At 62.3% G+C, this 8,647-nt stretch overlaps 1 long non-coding RNA gene across 1 annotated transcript; it reads right to left on the bottom strand.

Annotated features, from left to right (window-relative positions):
* Positions 1 to 888: 888 nt before the first annotated feature.
* On the bottom strand, positions 889 to 4,214 carry LOC128312070 (uncharacterized). The gene is made up of 2 exons (XR_008290865.1): positions 2,453 to 4,214; positions 889 to 1,955 (listed from the first exon to the last, which is right to left on the bottom strand). It is a non-coding gene; the product is annotated as an uncharacterized LOC128312070 (long non-coding RNA).
* Between the last annotated feature and the right edge of the window lie 4,433 nt (positions 4,215 to 8,647).

Below are 8,647 nucleotides of genomic sequence, written 5' to 3'. Positions count from 1 at the left end.
CCTGGGGCCCCACATGGCGCTGGGGAAGGGCCGATCCCGGGCTCTGGGGGCTCTCCCAGTACTGGCCCAGCCGGTTCCCTGCAGGACAAGGACTTCTCGCTGGGGATCGGCTGGGGCCTCTGCTTCCTCACATTGTCACCTGGGCTGCCGGTCCCTAGACCAGAAACCTGCCCCTCTGAAGGTGACCACCGGTCCCTCCCTCGGGTTTCACTTGCCCGAGTCCCTCCCCGGGATGACCTGCATCTCTGACACCTGCTCCCGTGAGGGTCACCTCCCCTTGGACCGGGACGGGTCTGGCCTCCATCCTGGGGAACGCACTGCCTTTGGCGCATTCTTTGGCCCAGAGGCCTGTGAACCTTCTGACCCTGGGTCGTGAGGGATGCTCTCCCCTCTGTGGTGTGACCGTCCGGCCTTCTGCATCTCCAGTTTCTGTTTGGGCCACGGGAGGACCAGCCGTGTCCTCTCTGGCGTCAGGCTGTGGTGTCACGGCACAAACACGGGTCTCCACCCCGAGACCATTGTCACCGAAGGGCCTCCTTTTTCCCCCCTAATCTTTAATCCATTGTGATTTCAATATCAAAGGAGAAAAAGTCTATTTCAAACGACCACAAAGTACTAAAAAATGAATCTGTCCCATCTGAAAAGTCGGTGTGGACCCAAAGGTATCTCTTACAAGATTCCACTTGAAGGAAACCTCCAGACTAGGTAACGGAACACGGTGAGAAAGCAGACTGGGGGTTCCCAGGGGCTGGAGGGGGCACGAAAGGGGAGTGAGGGCTCTGGGTACACGGTGACTCTTGAGGATCGAGATATTTTGCAACAAAATTCTGTGGCGTGGTTCAAAGTGTTGTGAGTGTACCCAGGGCTCAGGAATTGCACAACGTAAAATAAATAAAACATTTTATTGAAGATTAATATAGATTATAACTAATGAACAAAGAACATAATACCTAAAATATAGAAGAGAAAAAGGATAAGAGAGAAGAGGAAGAGACATCTTGGTGGGGGGTCACGGTCAGGGATTGGAGAATGAATTTGAAATAAAATATAATAAACAAAAAATAAAATAAGATAAAAAAAGCACCCTGTATAGGTCTTCAACCCCTTGATTTTTGGCCGACACCCATGTGGGATCAAGGGCAGTGGCAGGGGCGGGGAGAAGGGCGATGGCAGGAGCAGTGTTGGGAGCGAAAGCGGGAACAGTGGAACCAGCAGGAACAGGACCCAGCTGACCCTGCTCAGGGGCCCGCTGTCCCCGCACAGGTCCCAGGTCACCTGCTGGCTCCCGGGCCCCTGCAGGAGTCGCTCCAGATACCACGCCTGCCTGCAGATACGCCGAGGCACCTGATGCCTTTGGGCCCGGCTCTGGAGCCGACCCGGCTTTTCCTCCTGCACCGGACTCTTGAGAAGAAAACAGAGTGATGGTTGCAGCGGCTCCAAGGCCTCAGGGTGAGAGGAGGGAAGGTCCCCCACCCCACCCAGCGCCGGCCTCTCCAGGGGCCTTTGCAGAGACACAACTCACCCCAGAGCCTCCCCGAGAAGCCGCGGCCAGGAACCCACACCAGGACCTCTGCACCCTGCAGTCCGCAGCCCGGGGCTCTCAGTCCGCTCCTGGCCCCACACCAGCCCCCGGGGGCTCCTCCCAGGGTGGCCCAGCACCACCCGGGCCCCGTGCACCCCCATCGCCCACCCCCAGCCTTCTCACCCTCGGGCTCTGACTCCGGGGACTCCAAGTACTGGTCCCAGGACCGGTGAACGAAGACCTTACGGCGGAGCCGGGGTGCTGGAGGAGGCTTTCCCAGGCCAACTCCAGGCCCTGCTTCCCCAAACCTCAGTGCGGCCTCTCTCTCCACGGGTCCAGGGTGGCCCTCCTGGGCGACGGGGCCCAAGCACAACTCTGTAGGGCGGGTGAATCCAGATTCCGCCAATCGTTTCCCGATTTCATCGGTTGATTTCTGTAAAGACAGTGACCCGCGGACGGCCCGGAGACATCACAGCCCCGCCCGGCCACCTCAGTGTCCTTCCGCCCTCTCCCCCTGCAGCTCTCAGATCGGACACAGACCTGAGTGTGCACAGACCTGCACTCGGAGCACAGTGACATCCATCTACAGGGCTCGGGATGAACATCGGGGAAAAGAGGGCCACCCCAGCACACCCTGTCCCTCCTAGCCAGCCTTGACCTGGGGTGTGAGCATGACCCACCCACCAGGCATCTGACCCCTTCATCAGCCTGCACCTGCTCAGGTGGGCCCTCCACACACGACCCCTCCTTCCACACACACACACGCACACACACACACACACACACACACACACACACACACACACACACACACACAAACACACACACACACACACACACACACACACACACGGGAGGGGACGTGGGGCCGCACAGGTCAGATCAGAGTGGTGTCGGGCTGGACTGGAATCTCGGGGTCTCCTGTGTTACCTTTGGGTCCCTGCGAGCTAGAGACCTGAGGCGTCCTGTGGACGAACTGACCCAATGTCTCCAGGGTCGGGAAGCGTCGCGGCCACGGGCTCCCCCGAGCCGGCAGCTGCGGGACACGGGCACACAACAGGAGAACATGTTTGTCAGGCAAAGGTGTCCCAACGAATGAGCCCAGTCGGGGGCTGTCTCCAGAATGTGGGTGCCTGGTGACCCGGGTTCCGAGTTCTGTTGGGGTCTGTTACCAGGGAGGTGAGGTCACTTCCTGGGGTCCCCTTACCCGGCTTCCTGCTCCTACAAGAGCCCCTCCCAGGCTGCAAAGGGCTCCCCTCCACCCCATGCCCTGTCCCTACAGTGACACCAACACAGCCCAGACACGTCCCCGCGAGGCCTGGTGCGGCCGGTGCCGTGGCTTTGGGGCCACAGAGCTGGGTTCAGACCTGGGTTTTCCCCCTGACCAGTGCTGGGACCCTGCATTGTGCCTCCCGGGGCCCCCGGTCACCCGTCTGCACAGTGGGGTCCTTCTGGCATCTACTCGTAGGGGTACCATCAGGGAGCCACCTGTAGACACGTCCCGTGCCTGCTATCCCATGAGGCTCGTGGGCACACGGGGCCGTGGAAGGACGAGGAAAGGGTGGGCCTGGCACGGAACACACTGACACGGGCCTGGGTCCTCTCCTGGTCCAGGCACAGCCACCCCTCCTGCCTGGGTCCCAGGCCCAGGGAAGGTGGAGGTGAATTCGTTCAGACCCTGTGCCCACCAGACACGCATGCCAGGGGCTCCATTACATTTGGGCTCGGGTCTCAGTGCCTGGTCTGGGCCTACGTGCTGGGCGGTCCCCACTGTGGCTCCCAGCCTTCCCGATTCCTGGTCCTACGTGCCTCTGTCACCCCCTCCCCTCCCGGGTGGACGGCCCGTGTGACCGGGTTCTAAGGGCTAGAATAGGATGACCGGGTGTCATTTCTGAGACGATTCATGGAATTTCTGGTTTCCTCTCTCGTGGGTCCATTTTCGGTCCCTGCCTCAGACTCTGTCTCTCTCTTTGTGTCTCATAGGCACAGGTCCTGTGGGCTCCAGGGTCCAGGTGACAACCCTCAGAAGCCTCCCTTGTGGCCCGTGTCCCTCCCCTGGCCCGGTGCTCAGGTCCCTCACGAGGCCTCCTCTCCCCAGCCAGAGCTCTGCCTGGGGAACCACTTCCTAATGAGGAACCGAGGCTCCAACAAGGAGGCTCTTGACCTCGGTGTCCACATCAGGGTCCACTGCTTGGCCACGTGCTGCAAACCCAGGTCCTTGGTCCTCCAGGCGGCCAGGCTGCCCTCCACTCCAAAGGACCTTGAGGGAGTAGGAAGCATTTTCCCAGGAGGGGAGAACAGAGGGCCAGGGATGAAGATCCCAGGACACAGAGTCGTCTATGAGCCTGTGGGACCCTTGGGACACTGTCGACGCAGCCCAGTTTAGGAGGAGGAAGCTGAGTCCTTCTGTGCCGTAGCCCCATCCACACTTCCTAGTTCCATGGGCTCAGCGTGGTGGACACAGGACCCCAGACCCCGTTCTACCCTAGTTCCTGTCAATCCCCCCGGACACTTGTGGACCCCCTGACCCTCAGCCGGCACATATCCCCTCCCTATGTGGTGGGTCCCGGGCTATTGCCAGGAATCCTGATGTCCCTGCCCCATGGCCCCACTGCCTGCAGCCTTTCTCTTCTTTCCCCCGTATTACCCACCCCCTCCCAGTGTGGACTCCCCTCTAATTTCCAGTTGGACAGTCAGAATATGTGTGTGTGTGTGTGTGTGTGTGTGTGTGTGTGTGCGTGTGTGTGTGTTTGTGTGTGTGTGTGCACACGCCTTTCTGGAGATGCCCAGAGGTCACAGCCTCACACGGATGGGGTGCATAGGGACCCCCGAACATCTCAGGGGCTCTCATTCCCAGGGAGAACCCCATGTGGGGGTAGAGGCTGGCCTAGGATTGGAGACCAGCCCTGCTCCTTGGACCCTGCACACCTCACTTGTCCTAGGCCAGTCCTTGCCTCTCCTGACCTCAGTGTACCCCCTGTCCCTGAGGGTCAGACGGGGAAGTGCCTCAGCGTGGCCGTGGCCGAGGCTCGCCCCCCGGGGGTAGGTGGATGGGAGGTGCCCCGGGTACACAGGCCTCCCTCTCCAGGGTCAGCCGGGTCTGTGTCATGGCCAGGTATGCCCAGGGACCGGTACTCAGCACCTGTGGATGATCCAGAGGTGACGCTGATGTGCATGAATCCAATCGCTCCCCACCTGGCTGGTCCCCCATGCTCCCACCTCCGCCAACCGCTCTGGAACCCCAACCTTCCTGAGCCCCAGAACCATGGCCTCCCCATCCAGGCAAGCCTCTGGGTGCGAGGCCAGGTGGGTTGGACATCTGGGGACACAACGGCCAGTGACTACACCCATCCCACCCGGCTGGCCTGGACCGCAGACTCCACCCCGGGGTCCAGGTGCTTGGACCCTGGGGCATGGCTGGGCCAGGGCTCCTGGAGGCAGCAGTGGAGGCCTACTCAGTGGCCGGCCCTCCCTCAAGCCCCAAGAGGTCCAGCTGCTCCACAGGCTCTGCATCTTTCCTGGCTGGAGCCCGAGCAGCCATCAGGGGCCTGGATCCGGGCCCTGGAGCCCCTCAGGGAGGACAGGTGAGACCGGGCAGGAGCCAGGAGAGGGCCGAGTGGAGGCTCCTTGAGGTCATGGCCTCCTGCTCAGCCCAGACCCAGGAGTGTGCCGACCCCTAGGGCACCTGGACCCCAGTGCCGGGCAGGCTCGGGGACAGAGACCACAATGTGGCTCCTGGTAGCTCACAGGTGTCCCTGTGTCCTGTAGTTAGACCTGTCCTACCAGCTGGACTCCCTCCTGGTCGGCCAGCAATATCTGTGGCCAAAAGGAACAGGCCACCGTCAAGGTCTGGGAAGAATGAGTGGCCAGGCACAAGGGGAAGGATCACCCTCGACTCGGGGGGGGCCCTGCCCGGGCTGGCGGGGGCTCCGGAGGTGGTATTCCAGCTCTCTGCTGACGAGCCCTGTGCCCAGAAACACCTGCCTCCCTTCTCTGGGCCTCACTCTCCTGCTCTGTGAAATGGGTGATGCAGACTGACCCCTCCCATGGCAGGAACAAGGCGGGACCCCAGGGCCCGGGCTGTCCTCCCGGTCCTTCCCAGAGACTCCAGGGCCTGCGCTGTCCTCCCAGTCCCTCCCGGAGACCCCAGGGCCCAGGCTGTCCTCCCAGTGCCCCCCAGAGTCCCCAGGGCCCAGGTTGTCCTCCCGGTCCTTCCCAGAGACATCAGGCGTCAGCTCAGCCTCAGCCTCCACATGCCCCGGGGCAGCCTTGGGCGCTCACGAGCTCTGTGTCTCAGGGTCCCCAGGCACAGCTCCTCACTGCCCCTGTCCCCCCAGCCAGCGGGCGACACCGCATCACTGGTGCCGGCCTGGACGTGAGGATCAGCAGCTTGGACGAGAGCATCCGCCGAGCTGGCAGGGGTCACGTCCCTTGGTCCCCTGACCGAGACCTCTCCGGGTACAGACCTCACTTGAACAACTCCTCTGACAGGCGACCATCTCTGGACCTGCCGGGGAATCCAGCCCTGGGTGGAGGCGATGACCTGCTCTGCTCTACAGAGGAGGAGACTGAGGCAACATCAACCTCCCAGGCCGGTGCCTGGGAATCCATGCTTGCCTGGGGGCAAATACCAAGCCCGCGAGCTCCCTCCACATCTAGGATGCCATGGCTCTGACGACACTGCCTGGTCACGTCCCCTGCGCCTGGCAAGCTGCTGTGACCCCCGACTCCTTACCTGACGTCCGGAGCCCCGAGTGAACTGGGCCAGATGCCCTCCCCAGGGTGTTCCCCTCCCCCCTCCCTAGTGTTTTCCTCCCCCAGGGAGCCCACCATCCCTGCCCCTCGAGCCCCCTGCTACCACCGCCCCGCTCCATGGCTCCCATCCAGAACACCCTCATCTCTAAGGCTGGCTTCAGAGGTCACCTCCTCAAGGTCCTGCGAAAGCCCACGCTTCGGTTCAGAGAGACCCGGGCTCACACTCACAGCAGGGCCACGTCAGAGTCCTGTGACACACAAGCTCTATGCCAGCTTCTGGGACCTCGGTGCTCTTTTTGAAGATGGGGTCGGTGGCTCCGACCTCTGATGGGTGTGTGGGAGATGAAAGCAGGGAGGTGAAGGTGTCCGAAGTGGGGGAGCTTATGGGGCGAGGGAGCTCTAGGGAAGGCAAGGGGAGGGGTTGGGGAGGAAGGAAAGGCGGCCTGACCTCTCCCTGCCCAGACTGGTGTCCACCTCCCCCTCCCCCTGCTCAGCCAGGCGCCCGGATGAACAGTGGAGTGGAGTGTGGGGGCCAGGTCAGGAGGGTGGGGGTCTGTCTCGTTTCCCTCTTGCCCCCGTGTCTCCCTACCCGCTGCGTCCAGCCGCCCTGCCTGGGTGGAGTGGCCGTGGCCCCAGGCCTAAGAGGAGATGAGGGTCACTGAGCGGGCGGTGGAGGTCGGATACGTGCCACCCAGGTGTCGTGGGCTCCTGCCACGAGGTGGTCCCGTGCGCGCAGTCCCATGGTCCCGGTGCACCTGCGCAGTCTCCACCTGCCTCGACCTTTGGTGGGAGCACCTCCCGGCCCCCAAGGCTCCCACGCCACATCCTGCCCAAAGGTGGGAGCCAGGGGCCACTCTAGCCGGACTGGTGAAGCTCCTCCTCCAAGCGCTCATGGAACAGTCGGGAAACTGAGGCTAAGAGAGGCAGGGACTGGCCGGGGACCCACCAGGTGAGCAGAGCCTAGACGGGCTGGGGGAGGTTTTGGGCTCCTAGGCCAGGGCTTCACTTTCCATGGGGTTTTCGAGGGAATGAGAGCCTCTAAGATCCTGGAGGACCACTGAATCCATCCCATGTGGGGTCCTTTCCTCTGGGCATCCCCGAGTGGGCATAGGTCCACGCAATTGCATGGAAACACAGTCCCCCGCCCCCCAGTAACTAATCACCCATGTGGGGGTCAAAGGATGAGTGGACCCTGGAGGTGACAGGCAGTGGGGGAGAAAAGTGGTGTGGGGCGGGGACATTGTCTCCAGGGAACATGCCCATGAGGGGAGCCACGCCAGGCCGATGGCCAGGGGATCCCCAAATGCCCCCGTGTGTATCACAGGCACCCCCATTCTAGAGAAGCACCCCACTCAGCTCCCGTGGTTGGAGACCTTCGAATGCGCAACGTGTTCTCATGCTGTATCCTGATATCTCGAGGCTGTGGTCTCAGGAAAGCCCACAGGGAGAGCCTTTTCCCACTTGCAGTCGGTGGGTCCGGGCTCACCCCCGAAGCCTCTGGTCACGTGCCCGGAGGGACGCAAAGGTGACACCGGGAGGCCCAGGACTGGCCGGTCTAGCCTGACACGGCCCTGATCCGACTGGTGAGTCGCACAAGCCTCCCTGTGTCTGTGAGTGTGTGTGAGGCTGTGTGTGTTTGTAAGGATGGGACATGGGGGGGAAGCCACCCAGAGGAGGAGCAGGCTGTTGGGAGGGTCATGTCCACACCCCAGGTCAAGGGTGACTGGGAGGGACAGGGTGAGTTGTGTAGAGCTACAGACAACAGGGACACATTCTGGTGTCCGTCCCCGAGCCCGGCCGGCAGCTGGGGTCCAGGTGCCCTACGGGTCGGCACACACCAGGGTCTGGGCTGAGGAGGAGGGCATGACCTCAAGGAGACTCCACTCTGCCCTCTCCTGTGTTCCGTGCCAGGCGCACCCCTTCCTCATCTTCCACGGCCACGTGTGCCCACGAGCCTCACGGGATAGCAGGCATGGGACGTGTCTACAGGTGGCTCCCTGATAGCGCCCCTACAAGTAGATGCCACAAGGACCCCACTGTGCAGATGGGGAGACTGGGGGGCCCCAGGAGGCACGGGGTCTGTGCAGGGTCCCAGCACTTGTCAGGGGGAAAACCCAGGTCTGAACCCAGCTCTGTGGCCCCAAAGCCGTGGCACCGGCCGCACCAGGCCTCGCGGGGATATGTCTGGGCTGTGTTGGTGTCACTGTAGGGACAGGACATGGGGTGGAGGGGAGCCCTTTGCAGCCTGGGAGGGGCTCTTGTAGGAGCAGGAAGCCGGGTAAGGGGACCCCAGGAAGTGACCTCACCTCCCTGGTCACAGACCCCAATTGAACTCAGAACCCGGGTCACCAGGCACCCACATTCTGGAGA

This window comes from Acinonyx jubatus, chromosome D4, assembly GCF_027475565.1.
Source record: "Acinonyx jubatus isolate Ajub_Pintada_27869175 chromosome D4, VMU_Ajub_asm_v1.0, whole genome shotgun sequence".
Lineage (NCBI taxonomy): Eukaryota > Metazoa > Chordata > Mammalia > Carnivora > Felidae > Acinonyx > Acinonyx jubatus.
This window is presented reverse-complemented; position numbering and strand designations above follow the sequence as displayed.